This window comes from Neodiprion pinetum, chromosome 3, assembly GCF_021155775.2.
Source record: "Neodiprion pinetum isolate iyNeoPine1 chromosome 3, iyNeoPine1.2, whole genome shotgun sequence".
Lineage (NCBI taxonomy): Eukaryota > Metazoa > Arthropoda > Insecta > Hymenoptera > Diprionidae > Neodiprion > Neodiprion pinetum.
Genome location: NC_060234.1, coordinates 13,594,739 through 13,622,715, shown reverse-complemented (window position 1 = coordinate 13,622,715; position 27,977 = coordinate 13,594,739). Strand labels below are relative to the sequence as shown.

Genomic DNA, 27,977 nt, shown 5'->3' with positions numbered 1-27,977 from the left:
CCGTTATTTCGCTAATGAGCTTATCGAGTAATGCTATGTGTGATGTATTGGGAAAATAACACATTAATCATTAATACTCTGGATTAATGGTAATACTAATAGAGTAAGAATACATTTAATATAATTTAGGAAATGATGTGTACATGTGTAACACGTTTGACGCTCCCTGGCCAACAACTGAACTTCGCTTGTGTGTCGCTGTATATTACATACTGTGACGTGGATTTTTCCCGCTCCTCGGTCACTCGGAGAAGATCTCCGAGAACTTACCGCGTGCACAATAAATCGGCGTCCGCGATGTACCCTGAACCTAAAACAATACCGCGAAATTTGTTGGGCGCCTGGCGTGATCAACACGCCTCGAAATCGGTAATACGATATACCGCGACCATATACTCGGTAGCTCAGTACCGCGGAGAGGGGAGGGGTAATTTTTGGGTGGAGGGAGATACGTCACACGTACGCCAACAAGTTATTTCACAAAGCAAGAATAAAATTAGACAATAAATTTGAAAATAGCGATAATACAGAGAAAAAAAAAATAAAAATAATAACAATACTGCGAAAGTTTGTCCTCGCGATTCCAAACGCAAACGCTTAGCTTCAGAGAAAAAAAAAAAAAAGGAAAGAGCAAACAGAATAATAAATGAAAAAAATGAATGGATCCACAAGACTTCTACGGCCTACGTGCGCTAGTCGCTGTACTAATCATAACCGCTAATTTATACACAAAAAAAAACCAACAACAAAATGGGACCCAACGCGCTGCCCGCAATCGTCCTCTACAGAATGGCGCTAATCGCCAACTTAATACTAAACCCCTTGACGGAAACGGAACCAAATTCTCGACCGACGCTGTCCGCGATCGGCAATAAATCAAACGAAAGAAAAAGAAATAAAATTGCTTTTGCCCACGGGCGCTGATCGCCAACTTATTGCTAACAGATTATACCAAAAGCCAAACGGAAACGAGGCTCGTCGCGTCACCCGCGACTATCCTCTACAAAAGAATATTCTTGTTAGCATGCACCCGAGCTCAACTTTCTCCGCGACGGCGGGACGCGGTCGCGAATTCGAATGCTCCCCGTTAGACTGATCGCGACCTATACGAGAAATAAGGCTGTATTGGACTAAGTTGAAGTGACCCCGTGTAACGGAATTCGGTTACACTCAAACTCGAGACAATAATGTCTCGGCTCAACCCGTGACTCGAGCGACCTCCTCGATCACCCGAAATTAACGCTACTTCCTTACGCGCAACTCAGGCTACGGTCACCAAGCAGAAGTATCGGCTGAAGAATCTCGAGTACTGTCGTTAACGCCAATCGTCACTGGCTATCCGTTCCTCGGCAAGCCTTTATTAGTTATCTCTCGAGATTCTCTCGCGAGAAGGTTAGCAGCGCTTATCGCTCCACATCCATGCCACGAATCCACCAACTCCCTCGTAACCATGACCGTCCATCCTTCCTCGCAAAATCTAGCTTCACAGCGCGACCAAAAAAAAACAAAACTTCACGGACTTTCTCGCTAGGCACGTGATACTTAATCGTTCGCCAGAACTCGAGTGATCTCGGATGGCCGCAACGCCGATCTCGTCACGCTAATCCTCCGTGACGTCATCACCCTAAGAATGCGCAACAATCGATCTGTCATCGATTTTGGGGATTGCGCAACTTGCCGCGCACCTGTCGTCGCTACGCGGCGCAGAACTTGAAGCTAGATCGCGATGTCGTCTCCCGCGCAGCTCTACGGGGTCCTGGAGTTGGGCGGGGTGGTGCTCCCTCGTCGCTAGCTGGTCTCTCGCGGTTGCCTCGGTTGGGCGTAGGCGGGGTGAGCGGGAAGGCTGCAGCGCGCCGGCCGCCAGCGGGAATCGCGTCCGCCTTGGATTCCCGCGCTGCAGGGATCTGCGTTGCCTCCCCCTCCGCAGCCTCGGTGTCCTTCCCGCGAGATCTCCGCGGTTTCGCCTTGCCTCGAAAGATCTTCGGCGTCGGAGTTGGTCGCTGGAGGGTAGCCGGTGCACTCAACAAAAAATAAAAAAAACAAAAGCCTGTAATATCTTGTTCGTAATGCGCTATTTCGTCCCTGTCGAAGCTCGGGTGCGTGACTCCAGTTCTGGCGCTCTCTAGGATTATTCCGCGACTCGATTTTCGAAACCCTGATTCCTGGATTCCGCCCAGAGTTCAGGGAGTCTCTTGTAACGGGCAGGCCTAACCGAAATGCCACGTTACAACTCCCCCCCCCCTAGACGGAACGTGGGGTGCCAGAGCGCCAGCGCTGCATCCCGCGAGCCGAACTTCGCGAGGTGACCGCAAGCTATTGCGCGGTACTCACCGAGAACCCCATCCCAAGAGAACGATCAAACAACAAGAAAAAACAAAAAAAAAACTCTTTTCTTCCGTATGGCCAAACGCCCACTCGCATGCCCTCCGGGATTCTTCGCGAGCTCAACTGATCCCCTTCCTTACGCCAAGGTTGTCTAGGGGAGCCCTCTACTTCGCCACCGGACCTGAAATTTTTCTCAAAGCCCGCCACCTGGGGTCTAGGAAAGAAAGCGGACGCCAGTTATATTCGATGGATCAATCTTTATTCTAATCTTAAAAAGTAAAAAAAAAGTTTTGTGTGGCCTAGCCGCGTCTTCCCGGCCGGCCTCGATCCCGGCCCCGGCCGGTCGCGGACGCTATAATGTGCCTTCGTAGGGTCTCCGCTTCCCCGACGAACTCGTCGTCCCTCGCGAGCGGGGCGGGGGTTCGGCGGGGCGTCTTCCCTCGCTATAGGGGATGGCGGGACAGGCGTCTCCCTCGCAACTGAGGCTGGTGGGACAGGCGTCCTCCTCGCGATGGGGACTGGCGGGACCACCAGCGTCATCAGGGGGGGTATTGCATGGACGGCTGGTGGCGGGGGAAGGGAGCCCCTGCCCGGTCAGCTCGGCTGATCATGGCAGCTCGGGCAGGAGGGCTTGGCACAGCCCGGCCACCCGCACCGGCAGCAAAAAAGCCCTAATTCCTCCTCGCAATCCCGGTAGTCGTGCGCCCGCCACCAGCAGTTCCAGCATCCCGCCTGGGGCAGCCACTGCCGCCAGTTCAAGGGGGCGGGACGGTCCCAACCATAGCTGGCTCTTACTGGCGGGCGCGGGATCCTTGCCCACCGCAGCAGGTCCCGGACCGCACGGACGTCGTCGTCCGTCCTCGCTACTCCGCCGCCAACTGTGGGGAAGAGTCAGTCAGGATCGTGGCTATCACCCGTCACTCCTTTTCTCTTCCCGAGAAGACTTTTCCCCCCTCACTGTTCCTCCCCGTTTCTATGCGCAAGTGCCTCAGACTCCACGTACCGCTTTAAATCCTTGATGTGGTGCCGACCGAGACCCCGTCCTTCGCTATTCTCTAATTCGTACACGATGGGCGAGATTACCCTCGCCACGCGAATCGGATCGGCGAATTTGGGGCCTAACTTTGCAGCTACCTGTTGAGCGGCGGACGACAGTACTCGGTTCCGCTTTCACACCCTATCCCCAACTGCGAAACGTATATCCCGGTGCCCTTGGTTATAATACCGTGCCTGTCGCTCGTGGGCGTCTTCGAGGTGTTTGGTCACTAGGTCACGCAATTCACCTAACTTCGCCATTCGGTCCCCCCATACTTCGGGATGGGGAACGGGGATTTCCGCGGGACCTTCCACGAGCCGACGCAACTGCGTCCGTGGTTTGGGATCGCGACCCAAATTTAAAAACGCGGGACTAACTCTCAGTGAGCTGTGCACGGCGGTATTGTACGCAAAACGGAACTCGTGAAGGTGTGCATCCCAGTTCCGATGATCGGCCTCGATGTACGCTACGATCATCGTCTTTATTACGCGATTCACTCTTCCCACGGGATTGGCTCGCGCGTGATACGGTGGTACCTTGGCGTGGGTAATATTGTACGCGACGCATAGCTCGTCGACGGCCTTATTCGCGAATTCCGTGCCGTTATCCGTCAGGAGCACCTCCGGGGTACCCCATCGGGACAGCACGAGATTTTCCAGTGCGGCAAGAATATTCTTCGCGTTTGATTTTCGCAAGGGCGCTATCTCCACCCATCGGGTAAACAGATCTTCGAAAACTAAAAGGTATTCGAAACCGGCACAACTTCTGGGAAATGGACCCATGACGTCAGCCGCAACTACGGTCCAGGGCGTGTCGACGGCCCGTCGACTCATAAGGCCCGCCGGTGGCGCCTGTTGCACCTTGCACTCTTGGCAGCGCTCGCAAGCCCGGACCATCAAAACAATATCGCGATACATTCCGGGCCAGTAGTAATCAGCTTTCGCTCGCGCGTAGGTCTTTTCGACGCCAAAATGCCCTGCCTGGGGGTCTTCGTGGACTTCTGTGAAAATCCGCGACCGCTGCTCCCTCGGGAGCACTAATCTCCACGGCGCCAAGTCCGCTAGTATTGGTTCGACTAAGGGGTCCGCCCGCAGATGATATAGCAGCCCCTCGACCACCGACCAAGTCCGGAACTTGTGCGGTTAGTCCAGGACGTCCTGGACGCGGTGTTGGTACCAGGGATCGACGACGGCTTCCCAGGCGGTCTTACGCTCCGTCCCTGGTCTGTCGTTCCCAGCTACGTCGAGGGCGGCCAGCGTTTCCGGCCCCTCGTCTTCGCCTTCGTACATCCGCGATAAGGCATCAGGCACATGGTGCATTGCTCCTTTTCGATGTTTAATTTCGCAATCGTGCTCGAGCAAATCGAGCGCCCACCTAGCTAACCGACCCGTTGGATCCCGCAATTCCCGCAACCATTTTAGACTTGCGTGGTCGTGGTGTATGTGTGAATAGAAAGTTTTCGTCTCTTAAGAGGACTTATGAGAGGAATTAACGACAACAGAGTCAGGGCGGCTAGGTGGTCTAGTGAAGTAAGGCTCCGGTCAAGCATCTCTAGATACCAGGTTCGATTCCTGGCTCCGTCATTAATTTTTCGAATTCACCAGTTTATCAGATTTATATCTTCAACAATGAATTGTCTCGTAACTCATGATAATGCATATCCGCATTTCATTTATTAGACGGTCTCTGACCGTCTTACGTGCTTCCCATCAGAAGCGTAAGATTCCAACATGTAGACCTTCCTTACATACATTCTTACATCGGGTGCTTAAGAGACGAAAACTTTCTATTAACACATACAAAGCACAAGAAAATAAATTTGAACTAAACTGGTGATGAGAGGAATTAACGACAACAGAGTCAGGGCGGCTAGGTGGTCTAGTGGAGTAAGACTCCGGTCAAGCATCTCTAGATACCAGGTTCGATTCCTGGCTCCGTCGTTAATTTTTTGAATTCACCAGTTTATCAAATTTATATCTTCATCATATATTTTACTTATGTCCATTTGGTAGCGCAACAGCAGATCTTGGTAGCAATATGGTAGTTGCCTATTTGTAATAAGGTTTTCGTGAGGTTTTAAGTACTGGTGGGTTTAAAGGAAGTGGAGGTGGTGTGTAAGGAACTGCATCACGGGTTTTTACCTCGTTGGGAATGGGTAGGACAGAAGAAGTAGGTGGATGAATAATGTCTAGCTCGATTGGATTGTCATACCCTGTTTGTCTGGCTCTACATGTCTAGTTCGTTTTCTTAGCTTTACAGTGCGTGCACAGAGTAATGATTTTACCGAGGCATGAGTGACGGTAGAACAAGTATAGGGTTGCGAGAGATATTAAACCTACACCGCTGTAAGTAAGACCGTCCTTGATGTGAAACATATAGCGCTGTGTGCGGTGGTGTGTGCTGATATCAGTAGCTTATTTTACGATATCATGCAGCGATAGTCCGGTATTGGCTAAGGCATGTACATTGATGTGCGAGTTTTTGTAAAGTGGAGGAATTGCAATTAAGGATAAATTTGTGGTTCCATTGTGGTCGGTCTTTTCCGCACTGGCCTTGTGATGATATACATATTCTACTGAGTTTGCAGAAGCTTGATTATTGAGCAAATCGCTTCTTGTTATTATCGGTTGTACTGTGTTTGCTATTGAAGGGGTTAATGTGGGATTTTACTATGTATGTGCGATTTTCAGTTCATTGAGATGGACTATTTTAGTTTTGTTTAGCGTGAGGTATATTTCGGCGTTAACGTCATCTATTTTGCGCTTGATTACATACGGGCCTTTATAATGATCTTGGAATTTTGACCTTGTTTCGTTCAATACGTAGACAGTTTGTCCTACTTCAAACCGTTGTGGGTTAATCGTTGTACAGGAAACTGCCTAACCGACACTATACTCATTAGAACACACACTCTGTCATATTCAAGTGTCTTCGTTGCTGGAGGCAGAAGGCAAAACCAACCACGCAACTCATGAGAGACCTGCCCTTAAGGCGAGTTGGGCAACACAGACCCTTTCTGCACACCGCGGCACCGGCGTGAATTATCTTGGTCCCATCAGCCTGCGCCTCTCAAAAGGACGAGGAACTAAGTCCTACAAAGGCTATATCTGCGTTTTTGTTTGCCTCGCTACTCGTACAGTACACCTGGAAGTAGCATCGGGCTACTCAACAGCAGATTTTCTCAGTGCCTATGAGCGAATCACTTCCTGACGAGGAATTTGCTCGAGTCTTACAAGTGATTGTGGAACCAACTTTGTTGGCGCTGAAAAGGAAATGCGTCATCTCTTCGAGCATGCAAGTGCTCAACACGCTGAGGTTGCCCGTCTCTTGGCGAACGACGGGACTGAATGGAGATTTAACCCTCCCGGTGCCCCAAATTTTGGTGGTGTGTGGGAGGCAGCCGTAAAATCCATCAAATTTCATCTTAAAAGAATAATTGGTGACGCCTCACTCACCTTCGAAGAGATTCCAACTCCGCTCAGTCAGATTAAGGCGTGTCTAAACTCACGACCACTCACACCACTTTCTGATAACCCCTCTGATCTTGACGCCTTGACTCCAGCTCACTTCCTCATTGGAATGTCTACACTCACGACGCCTGAACCTTCGCTACTCGACATATCTACGCCACGCCTGGATCGCTGGCAGATGTTAAGACAAATGTACGAACACTTTTGGAGTCGTTGGTCCTCAGAATACTTGCACGAACTCCAACAGAGATCAAAGTGGTACAGAGAGAAACCGCAGGTCAAGGTCCGTGACTTGTGCCTCGTGCACTCGGATTTACAACCCCCGTGCAAGTGGCCGTTAGCTCGAGTAATCAAAGTGATGCCAGGACCGAATGGCCTCATACGAGTGGTTCAAATGAAAACCGCAACATCCACCCTTTCAAGGCTAATTTCGAAGATCAGCATTCTGCCCTGGGAAATCGAAGATTATTTGCCAATGCCTGGCGAAGGCGGGCGTGATGTACAGGAAACTGGCTAACCGACAGTATACTCACTACACACACACTCTGTAAACATACATACATACTTGCTTATTTACTTGCGCCTATAGCATTCAAAGTTTTCTTGGTCTGTAGTTCGCTAGACGCGACCCCAATCACAACCATACATGACACATAGCCAACTTGTTAACCCCCTAAACTGTTGTCACACCATTGTTAAATATATTAGTTTAATTAAACCACCGTAGTGTTCATTTTTGTCCACCCTAACACCTGAGTAATTGTGCATTTAACAGTGCAATTGCTAACAATCGTTCGATCATAGTGTTCTTTACTTTTCTGTTTAGCTTATTTCAGGTTCAACGCGGCGCGCTTATGGATGTCTGTGAGATTCGCTATTAGATCGAGGAGGAATGTATCGTATGTATGCGTGAATGTGTTGCCTAGTATCGTATCTGTCGGTAGTTTATCTTCCGAGCCGAAGATTAGCTGGTGAGGTGAATAATGCGTACTCTCGTGTTTCGCTGTATTATAGCAGCAAATGGCGAAACGTATGAATTCGTCCCAATCTTTACCTGCGTTGGTGTAATGTTTAATGTATTCGGTAATTACAAGGTGACTTCTTTCTAATGAGCCGTTTGATTGCGGTCTATAGGCGGTTGATCGTAGTAGTTTAATCTTGAACAGCCTGCATATTTTTTTAGAAGCGGTGCTCGTGAAGTTTCGTCCCTGGTCAGTGAGTATAGTTCGCGGAGATCCATAGCGCGTGATGCATTCTTTAGCAAATATTGTCCCTATCGTCTTTCCAGTAGCATCGGGAATTGGAATGGCGTCTAAGAACTTGGTCAGATTACACTGAATCGTCATAAGGTAGTTGTTATTCGATTCTGTAACAGGGAGTGGACCGACTAAATCTAGGGCTACTTTGTTAAAGGCCTCTGCGGGCGTGTCAGTGATTGCCATGAGTAATTTTGTTTTGATCCTGACTAATTTTTTTCTTTGGCAACTGCCGCAAGATATGAGGAAATTTTGAATTTGCTTTTTCATATTTAGCCAAAAATATTTTTCTCTCATTTTATTGAAAATTTTTGTAACGCCTTGGTGTCCTCCAATCAGTGACTCGTGGTACTCCTTGATCATGTCTTCGCGTAATCGTTCGTCTTGTGTAATTGTAGTATTTCTACAAAGCGTTAATCGAATGTCTGAATCCGCAAAAATGTGATAAATGAGTTTTTTGAAGATAGATCGTAGAATATCATCTACTCCTGGTCCTGACATGGGGGAAGATATGGATCGAATGTCTAGTCCGGACAAGATAATCCTCAAGTTAACTAACGTGTAGAAAATGTCGTCAAGTCTGCCCGGGTCTGATTGGCATGATTTCACTGCAAGGGTAAAAATGTATTTGTTGTTTTTCAACCGAGTTTGAATTACATCAGATTTTGCTGGATTCTGGTTTTGAAGGTTTTGAAGGATTCCATGTTTATCAGATTTTCGTCTGTCAACGGTTTTTCTAGTCCTTCTGCCCAACGACAATCAGCTCATATGAAATGAGCGTAATTGTCGCACACCATGAGAAGTCCGTCTTTAGTTTCGGTTACGTTAGGCGTTGGTAATATGTTATTTTGATTTTGTACGAAATAATCTAAGCAACAAAAGTTATCATTGAAAATATGGGGGCGGTCCGGATTTCGCTCTTCGGGAGTGTCGCGACGTTGTGAGCGTGAAGGTGGTAGCGTTGCCATAGGTACAACGGAGGCATCGCTATCCATGTCTGCAACAGCTGACTCCGGATCATGTCTCGCGGAGTCACTCTCCGAGATATCAGTTGGGTAGCGCGAGGAAGCAGAAACGGGAGCATGTCTTGTAGCTGACCTAGTGCCGGTCCGACGCTTCGGCCGACGAGTTAGAGGGGGAGCAGGGATTCTGGGTATTGATGCCTCTGCTTCAGAGTCAGAATATGTCGAGTCATAAGTCGGGTTTTGATAATTACAAATGGCGATCGTTATGTCAGAGTCTTTGAATATGTAATGGATCATCCGATTAACAAGGTTCCAGTCCAACTTACCTAAGCCGCAGCCTAGTCTTGGAATCGAGAGCAATTTCACTTTATCTTTTTCTAAGCAATTCTTTAGGTTTACTGGGGCGTTGAACAGTATTTCTTCAGTTGGTTTTTGGTAGTGGTACTTTTTTATAAGTAGATTATAAATGAGGCGGTTACCATGTGGCAGTGTCAATACGTTCGTTACTTTAGGGTCTAGCTATTGTAGTTGATCTCGGGTGATTATTTTCCTATTGATTAGTTGTCCCGCGACTCCTCGTGATGTCTTGCAGTCTGCCAAGATACAGTGGGCTAGGTGATCTTGCCTGTCGAGTAGATTGGCACGTATTTCTTGAATAAATTTACTATGCGTTAGTGATAGGTGGTTCAGGTCTGTTACGAATTCCATGAATCGAGGGGCGTAATCTCGTCCTTTGCTGGTAGTGGCTTCGGATATCGGCTAATTCAGTGTGTCGGACTGTTTTTACGTGTTTCAATAGTACGACCCTCGGGCTTACCGGAGTTTTGGTTTAATTTAGATGAAGTTAGTGGTTGAACTCGTTCCGTACTTTGCTTGATAGTTTTATTGCCTACGATCAGTGGCTCCGTTGCGCTGCTATTGTCAGTCATACAGGCACTTGAGTCAGAGGTAACAGCAGAAGTCGAGGTGTCTTGTAATGCTTTGGTTGGTCTTTGTGGCTAAGGGCTGGTGAATTCGTGTGCAAATCCACGCGCGAGTATTGGGTGCTGTTCTACATGTTTCATTCGCTTGTGAGCGCAGGTAAATGAAGATAGCGTATCCAGTTCGCGAGCACGTGTTAGGTGTTGATGAGCTATTTTGGTGCGTTTGTCAGCACTGGTATACGAATATAGGGTATGTGGTTCGCGAGCACGTGTTGGGTGTTAGTGAGCTACTTTGGCGCGCTTGTGGGCGTCAGTAGATCAGTATTCTGTATCGGATCGTGGCTGTTTTGAGGTAATAGGTAGAATTCGGAAAGAGTCGACGGGTGGATTTCTGGACAGTGCGTCTGCGTTGGAGTTCGCTATTCCTTTTTTATGTTTTGTGACGTGCGAATATTTTTCCAACTACAGTCTCCGGTGCATTAAACGAGAAGTCGGGTTGTTACCCGCAACCCTCGGCCCGACGCTCACGTGCCAGAGTCGGCCCGAAAAGCGCGAACGGACCCGGCGCGGGCAAATTCACACGTAACCTCATGGAAAATACGCACAACCTTAAGCACAGCGTAAATGCCCGCGCCGCCGCTCCGCGCAGCCACTCGGCCGGCCAGCCTCTCTCCATGGTCCGCGCCGGTCTATAAGCTTACGGTTGCCGGCCGGGGGAGACACGCTACTCTTCATTCTGCGGCAGACACACAACTCCCAACTCTCCGGCAGACACTCCAACAAGCCAAAAACATCGACTATGCAACACCTTCAGCTCCAGCCAAAGAAAAATAAAGAGAATCGCAAAATAAACCAACAGTCCTTTTCAGGATTCTTTTCTTTCTTCTTGTATCCTCCTCTCACTATTCACCTTTCTCTCTCTTCCTGACCCCCCCCTAAACCCTTCTCTTTCTCTTCCTCTGTCGATCCCCTTACCCCCCCCCCCCCCCCCGCCCCACTTTTTTTTTCGTCCTTCTCCACCGCCACCATCCCACCCCTTCTCGCCTCCCCTTTCTCGGGCCCACACGCCCGAAGTCCGGACGATCCCGGACCAAAACCGGCCTCCAAGGCGCCGCCAGAAGCAAGTCCCGCGGAGGCCTGCATCCGGAGACCTACGCGGCCCATCTCCCGTAGCCTCTACGCCGGGCCCGCGCGGCCACCGTCTCGCATCATAGGACCTCACCAGCGGCTTCAACCACCCCTACCTCTCCCCCAGTCCCTTCCTCGCCTCCCCCGCACCTCACCTCCCGTCCCTCCGCCCCGTCGCGCTATCTTTCTCCCAGCTCCTCCAAAGCCCCGCGCCTAGCAGGGTATCTTAACCCCCCCCCCCCCCTTTCCCTTTCCCTCCACCCCCCTCTCCTTTGCTTTTTATCCTGACCTGACTTAACCTCCACGCCAGCCATCCACATTATTCGCAAAAGCAACCACACATGAGCATACAGCAGGGTCTCGAACGTTTTTGATCTACTTTAGTGGTTCGTCGTCCGTTACCAGGGTTAAGGTTCTACCGTGAAGGTAAGGGCGAAAATGTTTGACGGTATAAACGACCGCTAAGATTTCTTTCACAGACACTGAGTAATTGATTTCAGCCTTTTGTAACACCCTCGATGCATACGCGATTGGCAAATCTTCGTCACCTTTGTCTTGACTAAGTATTGCTCCTATTGCATACTTCAAAGCGTCGGTCGTTAGGACGAAGGGTTTTTTGAAGTCAGGATACTGCAGTATCGGTTCCCGACACAGATTATCGCGTAGAGTTTCGAATGCAAATTGATGTTCTGCTGTCCATAGAAATGGGCTATTCTTTCTTAGCAAATTATTAATAGGTCAAGCAAGTTTTAAAACGGTACGAATGAATCTTTGGTAGTAGCCTATCAAGCCTAAAAACTGTTCAATCTGTTTAGGATTCTTCGGAACTAGGTAGTTTTTTATTGCTGATATCTTCTCCGGATGAGGTTTCAATCCATTTTGAGTGATGATGTGACCTAGGTATGCTACTTCTTTGAACAGAAATTCACACTTATTTGGCTGGAGGGTTAGTCCCGCATCAGACAATCTCTTCATAAGTTTTCTAAGTTTGGTTTCGTACTCCTCGAAGGATCGGGAGTAAATGACTATGTCATCCAAATAGACAAACATATCAGTACCCTGTGATCCCGATAGAACCTGATCTATTAGACGTTGAAAGGTGGGTCGCATTTTTTAAGCCGAATGGCATTCTAGTATACTCAAAATGGGCGTGAGGAGTCGAAAAAGCGGTCTTTGGGCTGTGATCGGGATGCATTGGATTTTGGTGGAACCCGGAAGCCAGGTCGAACGTTGACAAATATTTTGCGAATCGTAGCTGGTCTAGGATATCGACGATATTTGGTAGCGGGAAACCGTCGCTGATGGTTTTTTCGTTGAGTTTCCGAAAGTCAATGACCATTAGCCATTTCTTTTCGCCGCTAGCATCTGATTTCTTCCGGATGATCTAGACCGGAGATTTGTAAGGAGATGAAGAATGTGTGATAATGTTTTGATCAAGGAGTTTGGTCACTAGTAGTTATATAAGGGGGGTTCTAGCTCAAACTGATTTACCGACCTCATATGGTGCTGCAGGACGCGCCTCGCCTGTAGTCGGTTCGTTTCCGGTCCAAGCTAACATGCATGACTGACATGGCTGACTGACATGCAAGATGGCTGACTAGCATGCAAGATGGCGGACGAGATGACGGGGCATGTAGTCGGTGCGTTACCGACCTAACCTAACCTAACTTAACCAATATAAACAACAAGATGGCGGGGGGGGGGGGGGGCAAGATGGCTGACATGATGTCGAAACAAGCAGCTAACCTAACCTTACCTAACCTAACCTAACCCAACCTCACCTCACCCGACCAATGTAAACAAAAAGATGGCGGGGCAAGATGACTGACATGATACCGGAGCAGGTTGATAACCTAACCTAACCCAGCCCAGCCTAACGCATGTGAACAGCAACATGGCGGACAAGATTGCAAAGCAAAATGACGATGTAGGATGACGGGGCGGTATTGCAAATTGGCCGGCGGAATACATCCTTTCAAAAATAATATTTTCAGCATACTTCGAATACATTCTTTTGTGCTACGTGACCGGATGGCGACACCGCAATTACATAGGCTGGAAATGTTGACGATGACCCGTAAACTTTCACGCGAATAGTTGACCATCGGGCTTATTTTCCATTCTAAGAAAGTGCTTTAAAAATGAATATTCATAGCCATGATGAGGGAAGAATACAGCTGAAATAACTGCATGATATTTGAAGTACACATTTTTATTTACTAATGGCTACAGATTATTATTATAATTTACATTACACCAATTTTTTCACAGTACCACTAATCGGATTATATTCAACAATGCGATCATGCAAGATCATGCAGTAGGAAGAAGTGTTTGGTGGGAATGCAATGCTAGAGTCAAATTCTAATCGAACGTCCACAGGTCCAGTTCTCAATGTTTCATTTCGCTTGGAGCAATCGATGACGATAAGGGGAGCTTGGTTTATAAATTCACGCTTTGATAGCCCAGGCTCAGATATTTCAGCGGTTCGTTTCTCCTTGCAGTTTGAAATCCTAGAATGACATATATCGGCTTCTCAAGCTGTGTCGATATCTTGACTGACCATATATGCCGCGTTTTTGACGGGAGCATCGGATACACGTACGTTTCCTAAGAACGAAAACTCATGGATATGGCTGGATCCTTGGAGATGTAGTTGAGTAGCTGGATTTTCGGTTTACCGGCCAGTTTGATGGCGATTTTAAAGTTTTCCGTGGGCGAGGTCTGAATCACGGCATTCAAATCAGTGTTGGAACGTGTAAGAATTAACTCATGTTTAGCATTGACAACAACTCGACAATAATCCTCAGCGTAGCCTAGCACATAATTTAACGGTAAAACAACATCGAAATTTCCAGCGGCATTGGTTAGTTCGTTATCCCTACTCAACCAACCGGTATTCTCCAGGCTATATTGCTGGCCTGGACTCAAGGATACGTAACCCTTCATAGCGCTGGTGATACCAACATTTTTATTCCGATCAATCTCCACACCGTTCAACTCATAGCGAACTTCCTCAAACAAATGGCAAACGGCCATATTGATCAATTTTCTGTCACCGCAGCCACGCCATCATCCTTTGTGATTTTTCCATGAATGTGTAGAGAGCTTTTACTAGGCAGTAGACACAAGTCTTGATGTTGAACAATAATATGGATCTCATCGTTCTTCTGGAAGGTTGATGATGCAAACGGCTGATGAGCATGAATCTCAGAGTGCGCGATCGAATCGTCGAATGTTATAGGTTTCTGTATTCTTATCGTTTCCTCTATGGTAATACACACAGAATGCAGCGAATGCGAATTCCTATTTTCCCAAATTTCACGTACTCGCAGTCCTAGACTTCGAAGAAACCGAATGTTTAGAGGTGTCAGCTTCGTCAGAGATCTCAGCCTCGTTGGAGGCGGTTGGCAACTGATGACGTTTGGCCCTAATGTCTTGCTTTCATAGCTGCCACCAGAATTTTTTGTCCCAAACACAATCCCCATTATTTCTGAGATTTCACATATAATCGAACGCTTATGGTTTCACCGCGAAAATCAATTAATTCGCCGTCTTGATCAACTATTCTCAGCTGCAAGTGATGTATCGACTGTACAGCGATTGGAAGGTAAATGACATTGGTGGGCACTTCGATGATCTTATATCCGGATGTAACTGCTGGAAAAAATTCATGAATCGTGTGAACTAGACGATCGTTCATGTGTGCCCCTGTGGTTATATTGCACTCAACGTGCAGAGAGTTTACTTTCAGTATAGCCACCGGGAATTCAGATTTATGAGTGACGGTACTTGGTAGCTGTGTTGCTTTAAATCCAAATAACCGCTCAATGCAATCCCTCGGTCCAAAGTCCACCGCTTGATTTCATGTAACTTCAGCGTTCAACTCGTTGTTGTTGGCTCACAGACTGAGGATGCTGTCTTGGGGCAGCGCCTTAGATACAAAAGTTTCGATGTCTTCAATTTCATAGCTTCCCGTGGGTATTGTGACGACTTCCCGATCAGCATTTGATCGTATTATGTTAAATTTATTGCAGCCCTCTTCAATATTTGGCATCGAATTGAATGTGAGCAGTTGGACGAGTCCGAGAACATAGTTTTTCGTTGATGACAACTCGATTCGAGGAAATATCGCGCCTCCAGCACGGATAATGTACCCAACACCGTTAACGTAAACGAATCAGCCATGACTAACGCTTTGCTCATGCCTCGTCACCCTTTTTGTTGAGTACATATGTAGTACACATTTATATGTAATATGATATAGATGGCAGCACAGCCTACATGGCAACAGCGTGTGAGTGTAGACGGGTACATGCGACGGATAGTGAGAGTACAGAGTGTAACCTCGACAGAGTAAGTCGAATGTGTAACGCCGATAGTGATCCGAGCATATGTAAGACTCGTAGACGTGAAGCATCGCTAGATAATGGTATTAAGAGTGTAATTATTATATAGACAATAAAGCTGTTATTTCACTGATTAATAATAAACTCACAAATCTTCTCATCACACCGAAGAACCTAACAAGATAATGCAAAACATAACACTTTTTATAGTCGCCCGCTGAGGAATTCGAGGCACAAGTGGCGGCAAATCACAATATTATATTCCTGATATCTCTTATGATTCTATTTTACGCTAACACCGAGATATTTCATTAGATCTGTGGGCAGTTGTAAATCGCCAAAACTATTGAAATAAATGACCTGATCGCCATTTTGCTTATATGCAACCCAATGTGTTCCTGGGCCAGTCTTATAATCAAGATTAATAATTGCAGATTCATGTTGTTTCGGCCCCGATTTCGGTAGATCATTTCGCATATAAACGCTGCGAAAATATGAAATTTTCACGGTTTCAGCGTATTTGCGTAGATTGACATCAGTGAGAGCTCGGTGTGGTAGCATTATTAGTTTTTTGTTGGTCGTAAGTACAGCCCCATACCTTTTCGGTAGTGTTTCATGTATAGTCCTTTACCCAACGCAATCGCCTCCATAGTTGTGTTATGCCGTTTGACCTCATTTAACTGCCGTTTGCTTGCATTGGCATCATTGACAGCTTTAGCTACGCCTGCAGCACCGCCAGCTAGAGCCCCCGTAGCACTAAGACCGGCCAGAATTTGAATAAGGAAAGGGAGGATACCTCCGATTTTATCGGGTAGCGGTATAATGCGAGGTATACATATTTTGCTTCGAGCGAGCTTTACCGTTAAACGAGCACCTGACAGCGCCATTGCAACAGCCTTATGACCAGGTTGCATTGTTTCTTTCGCGGCCTTAATAATGGATTTGAAGTTAATTGCCCTCTTCCTCCGCTTAGTCCTCAAACTCGTCAAACGGCGCTTAGCATCTGTTTGCACTTTCCCATTCGTACTTTTGGCGTCAATTTCCGATCACTTTCCCATTAAACCCATACCAAGTTTAGATTTAGTCTTCATTGTGTTGGTAACCCCCCAGACTACGGCTTTTTTACTCATACTAGCGCCTTTAGCTAAGACACGACTCCACGCCTTCTCGGCGAGCACTTCATCAGCTTGATTTCTCACAGTAAAGTTATTCCAATTCTTTGAGTACCCAATATAGTGCTCTTTACATGCGGCATCCAACGGATTGATACCAGGATCACCGCAAGCTAACCTCTTCGACAAATTCGTACCGGGTCTGCAGTACTGATACCCCGGCACATGTAATTCAACGGGAAGATGATTGATGATTTTATTCAATTGACCTTGACCACGCTTCATGCATGTGCATATCGCCATGGTCAAACACCAACTAATCACATTTCTATAAAAGGAAATCATTTATATGTGAACATCTTAGACTTCATTATCATGTTAATCGAGCACCATGAATTTGAAGATCAAATAAATAAATTACCTGTCGCGAATTTCGATAAAATGGTTCAACGTGCAAAAAAGAAAACGAAACGCCACGGAAAATTACTACCAAATACAGTAAGAGCAGTTTTTTGTGGTCCATCGAATTGTGGTAAGACTAACGCCCTCCTTTCGCTTATCACCCACGACAATGGATTGAGATTCGAAAATGTCTACGTCTACTCAAAATTACTGACACAGCCAAAGTATCAATTTCTGTAAAAGTTATTACAACCGGTGCAGGGTGTGGGTTACTATCCGTTCGCCGAAAACGAGGAAGTCGTGAAACCCGAAGATGCACATCCAAATTCCATTATGATTTTCGATGATATCACATGCGAGAAGCAAAAGAATATCAGAGCATACTTCAGTATGGGAAGACATCGGGATGTCGATACCTTTTATCTCAGCCAGACGTATGCGCGTATTTCAAAACACCTCGTGCGTGACAATGCAAACTTTTTGGTATTGTTTCGCCGAGATGAAATGAATATGAAACATATTTACAACGATCACGTCAACACCGTCATGACCTATCAGCAATTCAAAGACTTATGCTCAGCATGCTGGAATGATGGCAAATACAGTTTTGTCGTCATTAAAAAAGACAGGGAAATCGATGGGGGGATGTACAGGAAGGGTTTTGATTGCTTTATAAGCATGAATTAGTGCATAAATTTACACAGTTACATTGCAACAATCAAGACGCCAACATGGAGAGCGCCAACATCCGTAAACATAGCGATGTGTTGAATGAAATATTAAAAGCTGGCAATGCGGTACGCCGGAAGGATAAAATGATTAAATCAGACAAAGACACCACGGAGCAGGCTATGGGGGAAATTTTCAAGCCTCTAGTAACACCGCTGCAAGAATTGGTCGATACTTCGAAGCGGCAGATTAAGCTAGAAATCAAAACAGAACAACCAGATATTACTATGAAAGAAGAAAAACTTGATGAAAACGATGATGATGATGATGATGATGATGATGATGATGGCGATATGGATGACGCGGATTTCATGGATGTGACAGACAAAAAATTCACAGGAGATAATATTCCCACCACAAGCACACCAATGAAGAAGATCGATAAGTCTGCGGTGCAGTATTCAAAAATGTTTGGTACAAAGAAACAAAATGATCTAGACAACACATATGGCGTTCGAAAGTTGACGAAACGCATGATGATTGGCGTTTCGCAAATCCATTCCGTTGAGGATCAGATATATGTGGGGGATAAAACCTATGAGAGAACACCGGGATTACTCGTATTATTGTTTAAAAAATCACCTGACCCCGCCCTTGTGAACGATACAGACAAAAATAATTATAAAAAAATTGTAAACATGAAAAATTGTAATTTATTACAAGGCCGTAGGACAAAGTGCTCTAACGGCCAAAAGCAAGAAAAAGTATACAGAGTGTACATAAAAAAGAAAAAAACTTAAAACTAGCATATTATTAACATTACAAATAGTATGCAAATAGTAATCTTTAACACTGAGAATAGTATTTATAATAATGTTATTAAAGTTATTAAATGGTCTCTCAACGTAATTTTTTTTTTGAAACATCTTCTCAAACAGCCATCTAGCAGCTAGGCTGACGCACTCACTACTTCAGCACGCTCAATAGCCAACAAATAATGATGACAACTCGTCTTGAACACAGCTCAGAGAGCTTACACGTGAGGTAAATAGCACCATCATCAGCATAGAAAAGATGACTGCAGAACCGTAAGCACTTGGGAAGATCATTTATGTACAATGAGAAAAGCAGCGGGCCAAGCAGACTACCTTGAGGCACACCAGCGGAGCACTCACGCTAAGCAGATACATTGTCACCATCTCTCACCGCATGCCTTCTTCCTGATAAATAAAAATACGTCCAGCGAATAACTTCATACGCGAAACCAAGTCCGTAAAGCTTACGTAGCAAAAGCAGATGATCAACAGAATCAAAAGCTTTCGTCAAGTCAATAAACACAGCCAAAGTCACTAACTGTTCATCTATGCCACATCGCACGTCATTCACAAACTTAATCACAGCTGTCTGCGTACCCATACCAGGCCGAAAGCCCGTTTGGCACCGATCCAGCACATCGTAGTCAGTAAGAAACCGAATAATCTGGTTCAGCACTACACGCTCACAAACCTCAGACATTGCACATAGTATCGATATCGGGCGCATATCAGCTACAGATTGCGGGCTACGAACCTTGGGTATCGGCGTGATGAGCGACGACCGCCAAAGCGTCGGGTAGCACTCAATGTCCAACGATATTAATTAAATAAATTTGTGATCAGCGACCCAAACAGATCCTTGAATGTCTTCAGCACATGAACTGAGATGCCATCGACACCTTCAGCTCGCGAAGCCCCAAGCGAAATGCACTTAACAACCTCAGGCAAATCAACACGAGCGAATGAGAACAGAGCACCAGCCCTTGGCCTCACCAAGCCTGCTATCACTTCATCTAGCGACGGAAGCTTACGGCCTTCAATTATTGTAGCATAATAGTCATTCAAGTCCTCAATACTAAAATGCAAAACATCACGTGACTTAGCAGACACTACTGTCAGCCCAAGCATGTCCATTTCAGCCCAAAACTGCTTCGTATGCCCAGCACGATTGAACACGGATTGAAGACAACTGGCTTGACTCTTCTTCCAGAGTGACTGAGCCTGACGCCGCAACATAACGTAGTCTCCCCAAGCCTGCTGATAGCCACTTCTCTTAAACCGCCGATAGCACCTATCACGATCTCGACAAATGTCTCTTAGCTCCTGCGTAATCTATGGAGCCGGGTGACGCTTAGCAACAAACTCGCGCACAGGAACGCACTGATCCACAACATTTTTGAACAAGTCGTTCAGCTTATTGGGACGAGAGTTTAAAGACCGCAGTGTACCACCATCATCCTCATCCAGCTCGTGGAGTCTTGAATTAATCATCTCCGTCGCGACAACAAAATCAGCCTCCTTCCACGATAAACACTTCACAAGCCGTTTGACAGGCTTTGGATATCTATACTTGAGACAGAAGTAAATCAGGTCATGCAAGGCCAGAAAAGGCTGACCCGACTGACCCCAGGAATCAAAAGTAGCAAGATTACTAACGGCACAAACATCAATCCAAGTACTTGCATCAATAGAGTGATTAGTTGGCTGCAAAGGCACAATACTCATACCAGCTCTAACAAAAAAGTCTCGTAATCTCACTGCTTTATCATTATTGACTAAGAGATCAGCATTGAAGTCGCCAAGTACGCAAGCAAACTTATTGTTGACCATCTTAGCCATATAGTCATCCTCAAACGTACACATAAAACCTGCCTTAGGCGGCCGATAAACAATGGCGATTAAGATTTTATGTTGAGATGGGCCCCAAACTTCTGCGATGAGGTACTCTGGCAGTATAGCATCTCCAGCTCCAGTTGACGAACTGAGAAGACGAGGACTGAGCTCCTTTCGAACAAAGACTGCGACTCCGCCTCCACGCTTGCTATGCCGGTCAACACGCAGCAGCACATATCCCGGTAAAACAACTTGGTGATCAGGAATCGCATCGCAAAGCCAAGTCTCGTCGACTCCAATTACGTGGTACGGGTTGGCTCTAAAAAATTCTTTAAATTCGCAGAAATACGCCATTAGAGACTGAGCATTAAGCGAGCAGACGTTTGGAACAGCAAATTCAGTATTATTAACAGCAAATGACGTTGTAGGAGACCCAAATAGCTAAATAGCTAGTTGCTGCAAGTCCGTGGACGGCAGAATTCTAACCGGCCGATCAGCTTGCGACTTCCTACAAAAAACAGCACCATCAGAGATCCAAATATGCTTGCGGTCTACACGCGGAAATGCTTTTATGACACAGTCCTTAAGCTGGTGAAGTTGGACAGGTTGACGAAAGTTAACATAAACCTTGCCCTCAGGCAAAGATTGATCCACCTGTTTAGCCTTCAAGTCACGCTTTCTCTTCTTGGCATCAATAACCTTCCTGCAGGCATCCTTACTTTTCATAGTGACAGTAATTGTGCGCGACCCAGCTAGACCACTACGACGAGATCCTGCAGCACGACGCCTCATACCGATCCTGAAAGCATCCACAAGCTCATCCTCATTCAGCGTGACACCAAGGACTCCGATGACAGATCCGAAAAGCAACTTAACATCTTCTCCTTCAGCTTCAGGCAGACCGCTGACAACCAGCTGATTAGATACCTGCTCAAATATATACCGAAAACATTACAAGGCCGATGAAAGCATTCGTGTTGATGCAAAGAGCGCAAACTATGAAAGTTTAAGTGCGCAATTTGTCGGCTCGTCACGAAAATCTGGCAAAGGTTTACCCAACTATAAGATTGCGCGAAAAGATGGGCAAGAGGTCGATTACGTCTACTGGGATAATCCAAATGAAATTGTGGATCATCTCCGACTGCTTATGGCATCACAGGTGGCCGGCAATACCAACCATTCCAACGAAATAGTCTCCATTATTAAGGAGTTGCGCGAGGCAGGAATCGTTTATTAGCAGCAGATCAGCATAAAATCATCATTCGTTCAGTGACTGTCTCACAATGAGTATAGACATATTCGAGCGTCATTCGGAGCGTGGTGGTGAAAAATTCGTTCGTGGTCCACCTGGTGTTGGATTCAAAATCACCCCTGACAATCAGTACGATCTGGATGGTAAACGATTGTGTAACATAGCTGATTTGCAGCACCCCACCAATGCTGTTTCCTTAAAAGTTCTCAATACTGCTTTACAGTTTATGGCTGAGACTATTGTGGATACTTTTTAATCAAATTTTGAGAGATTCATACATAATCACAACGAGGAGTTGAAACAACTACGCATAAATAGCAAAATCATAGATAACGCGCTGAGTCGCATCGAACATATTGGAATTCACGCTACACCGACGCTGGAACAAGCGAGCAGGGAATTAGTATCGATTGAGGATCAAAAGCGGCTGGACGACAATTCGAAAAATTGGAAGGTGAAGAGTTGGGAACAATGAAGGCGGTAATAGCTGCTGAGCTTCACACACCGGCTCGACGCAATTATCCGCGTCGGTTCGTAGATGTACGTGGACTGGATGAGACCTGGCAAGCTGATCTCGTCAATATGACCGCATACAGTTCGCACAACAAGGGGTACAAATACCCACTAACAATCATCGATATATTTTCCAAGTATGCGTGGGCGGTGGCAATAAAGTCCAAGAGTGGGACAGATGTGACTGCTGCCATGAAATCTGTACTGGCTCAGAGCCGTATGCCTGCACATCTACACGTTGATCAAGGCAAAGAATTTTACAACAGCGATTTCAAAGGCCTCGTGAAGCAGCACAACATCAACATGTATTCGACATTTAGCAACTTAAAGGCGTCGATATGCGAACGTTTCAATAGAACATTAAAAAATAAAATGTGAAAGCAGTTTACTCTCCAAGGATCGCACAAGTGAATTAATATTTTAGATGATTTAATGAAGTCTTACAACAACACCAAGCATTGTACGATTCGGATGAAACCGGTGGATGTTAGCAGGGAGAATGAAAAACAGCTGTATCGTAGCGTATACCGGGACAATCTCTTGAAACTATACATATAATGCGCATGCGCGAGTTTTATCGGCTGCTCGGGCAGGTTAGCCACTCCGAGTTTCAGCTGTCAAACTCTGTTTCTGGCGGCGTTGTAGTTCATACGAATTTTTGAGGTTAGAATCTCAAACAGTCGAGGTAGTGACTCGGAAAGTTGATGCTAATGCTCTTTGAAAATTGGCTTTATTCGACTAAAATGAGAAATCTGTTCAAATGTTGGGTGCTTGGAAGAAACGCAGCAGGTAGGTGCGAACACTTTATTTAATCATTTTTATCATTTCGTACATTAGAAATAACAATGGAATTTTTATCTATCAACAGGTGATACGGCTAAAATAATTACATCTCTGACATTCACTGTTATCTGCCCATTCAATTTGTCAGACGTACAAAGATCATCGCCACTTTCAAGCAACTAAGCAACTTTCTCACTCTTTTGTGATTTCAGGCGGTAATATTGAATTTTATTACTTTCGAAAATGAGACATTAAACCGAGCATTCAAGAAATTTAAATATCTCACTATCTGTAACGGAACTGTGAATCTTTTTTTTCTTGAAAATAGTTCAACAAAATTTACGAATAGTCGATAGTCAATGTATTTTTTCTGATTAACAAATTATTGCTACTACTATTTAAAATTTCCGAATGATTATCAGAATTTATTTCGCAAATTTTCAATGATGTTCGATTAAATAAATGAAGGGAACCTAATACTCAAATTGAAAATTCAAGTGATATTAGATTTATTAAAATGATTTCTGTATTTCATGTTAGTGCGGTTCGAAACAAAGAAAATCTAATCGAAAGCGTAGAACTCAGGAACGTAAATCACATCCTGTGACACAAGTTGCAAATCAGGTTTCTCAAAATGCGCCTCGATGTCACAATTAGCTTCAAGGACAATCATGTTCTAGAGTAATGTCAATTTTAAAGTAATGTAAAGATTGTGTCCCTTGTTCCATCAAAATAAATGAATATCTAATTTTTAACGAAGTTTATGAAGATTTTTTTCCAAATAATGTAATCCGATACAATATCTTGTTCATAGTCCTCCGAACATCACCTTCTAACAAGGATATTTGGAAAGAGTCCCTTTGTTGCAGAAACCATTATAAAATTCTTGGTTTTCAATTCGTGCTATTGAATAACTCTGTGTTTCAGGTTCCATTTTCAATCTCAAAATGGGATTTTTTTTGCTCCAGATAATGCTAACATGAAATGCAGAAATAATTGCGGTACATGGAGATTCACAAGCTTTCAGTCTTAGCGTAGGACCCTATAAAGAGTGTAAAATTGAATTTGGTTTCAAGTTATCGTGCAACTAGCTAGCCAGATGACACCGTCAACTAAGATTAAATTTAAAGACATTTTTAACTAAACTTATTCAACAGTTCTAGATTTAGATTGATTCAGTTTGCCTAGCAAAATTCAACCCTACAATCTAATTGAGGACTTGAAAAACTATTTATCTGAATTCAATGCCAAAGAGAGTAAAAGTAAGCTTCAAAATAAGATACCAAATCAAATGGTATAAAGTTTGAAAAACAATGCTGGTCAATAATAATGCTTAAATTACAATGGTGCACAGAATAATTCCTCGGTAGAATGAATTGGCAGCAACGGTTAAGTAACAAACTTATCGCTATTGGCTCGATCAAAGTAAAATGATGGGATATTCAGCCATTATGATCTGTAGTATATCCCGCTCTTCAATTTTGCCTCAACTGATGTTAAGAAGGTGGCGATGGCCTGATAAAATTCATTCTGGCACCTGATGTCTGACGAAACAACCAGGTTCGATGGTTCTAATGATTGCACCGCTCGAGAAACCAGGATTCTTGTCACCTAAACGTTTTGACCATCAGGTAAGGCATAATTTTCCTCGTGTTAATTAGAGTTTAAACTTCGAGCCTGCTGAAAAAAAAACGAATTTTATCATTGAATCCATGTTAAAATATTGTCATTGTCAAAGATCACGTAATTGGAAATTTACTTACATGCTTCCATGCCTGACAAATTTAGTCCCGCTTTGACAATGAATTATTTCGTACCTGAAAATATTAGAAGCTATTATTATCAAACAGGATCTTTCGGTATTTTTGAAGGCAAAAAAAAGGCAGCACTTTTTGAAAGGCAACCAATGGCCAGACGAGGGGTGATCAGAAGAGTGGAGATTGGTCTCCCAGTGTTATCGGACGATTGTCTTGTAAGTTATTGTTTTGTTTCCTAATTTTTCATTAATAGCATGATTTACACTGTAATATTAACTGTTGTTCTTTTTCTCTTTTTATTCTTGGATATCTGGTGAACCCTCTATGTTAACGGAACACTGATTGTTGTACAATGGAGCTGCAAAAACTTTGTCAACTAATCAATGATGTCGGCGAGGGTTTTTGTGAGTATTGTGTCGGGTACGTTTTCTGTTAATTGCTACTCTTTGTCCTCCTAAGCTTCGTGTTTAAGATGAATAATTTCTTTATTCCTTGTTACTCATTCCTTTTATTAATTTCATGTTCATTGGCACTAATTACTGACTTCTGGAGCACTGCACCGTAACGAATCTACTCTGGAAATACCTTCTACTGGGTCTCAACCATTCATTTATTTTTAATTTTATGTAAATAAAGAATCTGTTCACAATAAACATTGCTTTTACTTACCTACCTTTGTTTGTCCAGGCTCCCACTTGTTAATGACATTTCACGTTGAATTTCAGATTTCTTCTTTCAATAAATAACACCCAATTTCTGTATCATTTGATATTTGCTTTTTCGTTAAATTCTTTATTGCGTCGGTTGAATATCTTCCGAAATCAACCACGGGATTGCTGAACGATACTATTCTTCTTAGACAATTCACGCTACGTAAAAATAAACAGCAGCATAACCTCAATCCACGGCTTTACGCGCGAGAGAATTACAGCTTTTGTTTCATTTTGGGTACGTTGGCGCCTTGCTCAGCAGATGAAAACATCACCGTGGCGCGATTTCACCGACCAATGAGATTAAATTATTTGGCGCATGCGCGTTATATGTATAGTTTCAAGAGATTGTCCCGGTACAAGCCTCGGCAAATCAAACGAAGTGATCGGACACGAAAATTCAATGTGTGCGATCGAGTTCGAATCAGCAAATACAAGAATGTATTCGAAAAAGGCTATACACCCTATTAGACGACTGAAATATTTACCGTGACTGAGCTAAAAAATACCAATCCACTCACATACAAACTTACCGATTATTAAGATCACCCCATCCAAGGAGGCTTTTACAAGGAGGAACCAAGTGAAGTGAAATACCCCGATGGTTATCTGGTGGAGAAAGTATGACGCCAACGGGCAAATCAACTCTACGTGAAGTGGTTGGGATTTGACAGTTCGCACAATAGTTGGATAGATAGGGTTGATTCGTAAAACAATTGCATTTATTAACAATAAAATATATACATAAATCATACAAAATGAATTTTATTCTTCATTTTCACCTATAATCAGTTTATATCGGTAGTCAATGACACTGAATATCGTAATTCAACTGATTCCTATGTACATATGGAATGGTATATGTAGATATATTGTAACGTGGAATTTTGGACAGACATGCCCGTTACAAGATACTCCCTGAACCTTGGGCAGAATCCAGGAATAAGGGTTTCGGAGATCGAGTCGCGAGAGAGCGCCAGAACTGGAGTCACGCATCCGGGCTTCGACAGGGGAGAAATAGTGAATTACGAATAAGATATTGCAGGCTTTTGTTTTTATTTTTTTTTTTCGAGTACACCGGCCACAAGCCAGCGACCAACTCCGACGCCGAAGATATTTCGTCGCAAGGCGAAACCGCGGAGATCACGCGGGAAGGATACCGAGGCTGCGGAGGGGGAGACAACGCAGATCCCTGCAGCGCGGGAATCAAAGGCGGAAGCGATTCTCGCTGGCGGCCAGCGCGCCGCAGCCTCCCCTCTCACCCCGCCTACACCCAACCGAGGCAACCGCGAGAGACCAGCTAGCGACGAGGGAGCACCACCCGCCCAACCCCAGGACTACGTAGAGCTGCGCGGAAGACGACATCGCGATCTAGCCTTAAGTTCTGCGCCGCGTAGAGAGGACAGGTGCGCGGCAAGTTGCGCAATCCCCAAAATCGATGACCGATCGATTGTTGCGCATTCTTAGGGTGATGACGTCACGAAAAATTAGCGCGACGAGATCGGCGTTGCGACCATCCGAGATCACTCTAGTTCTGGCGACGATCGGGAGTAGGGAGAGTTTGTTCTCGCGTAGAATTTCTTTTGGTTGAGTGTGACGAGTAGCGTGGGTATTTGCGAAGCAGAATGGAGGAACACCGTCACGAGGGAGTAGGCTGCTTTGTGGCTTGGATGTGGAGCGGTAAGCGCTGCTAATATTCTTGCGAGAGAATTTCGAGAGATATTAAATAAAGGCTTGCCGAGGAACGGATAGCCATAGAGGATTTGCATTAACGACAGTACTCGAGATTCTTTAGCCGATAAATCTGCTTGGTGACCGTAGCCTGAGTTACGCGTAATAAAGTAGCGCCAATTTCGGGTGATTGAGAAGTTCGAGTCGAGTCACGGGTTGAGCCGAGACGCGGTCGTCTCGAATTTGCGTGTAATCAAATTCTGTTACACGGGGTCACGTCAATTTATTACGATACCACCTCATTTCTCGTGTAGGTCGCGAACAGTCTAACGGGGAGCGTTCGAATTCGCGACCGCGTCCCGCCGTCGTGGAAACCGTTGAGCTCGGGTGCGTGTAAACGAATTTTCTTTTGTAGAGGACCGTCGCGGGTGACGCGACGAACCTTCTCTTTTTCTTTTGGACTTTTGTATTAGTGATTAGAAATAAGGTGGCGATCAGCGCCCGTAGGCATAAGTAATTTTCTTTCCTTTTCTTTTGTTTGATTTATTACCGATCTCGGGCAGCGTCGGCCGAAAATTCGGTCCCGTTTCCGGCGAGGAGTTTATTATTAAGTTGGCGATTAGCGCCATTCGGTAGAGGACGATCGCAGGCAGCGTGTCGGGTCCTGTTTTGTTATTAATTTGGAAGTTAGCGGTTATCGTTAAGACGGTGACTAGCGCACGTAGGCCGGAACGGTCTCCTAGATCTATTGATTTTTTTTTGTTTTTGCTTTGTTGTGATTATATTTAAGCCAGTATCTGGAATCGCGGCGACGACATTCGCAGTATTATTATATTATTTTATTTTTGTAGTATCGCTGGCTGAAAATATATGGTTTCATTTCATTATTGCTTTGTAAAATAACGTGTTGGCGTACGTGTGTCGTATCTCTCTTTACCCGAGAGTTACCCCTCCCCTCTCCGCGGTACTGAGCTGCCGAGTATATGGTCGCGGTATAGCGCATTACCG

At 45.1% G+C, this 27,977-nt stretch overlaps 1 protein-coding gene and 1 long non-coding RNA gene across 6 annotated transcripts in view; both read right to left on the bottom strand.

Annotated features, from left to right (window-relative positions):
- Positions 1-27,977, bottom strand: part of Nmdar2 (NMDA receptor 2) — a 1,937,843-nt gene that overhangs the window by 1,789,647 nt on the left and 120,219 nt on the right. The window lies entirely within an intron of this gene.
- Positions 24,494-25,636, bottom strand: LOC138190653 (uncharacterized). 2 transcript variants are annotated; one of them, XR_011176663.1, is made up of 3 exons: positions 25,258-25,636; positions 24,595-24,648; positions 24,494-24,511 (listed from the first exon to the last, which is right to left on the bottom strand). It is a non-coding gene; the product is annotated as an uncharacterized lncRNA (long non-coding RNA). The 2 variants fall into 2 exon arrangements; XR_011176662.1 differs by having other exon boundaries at positions 25,262-25,636.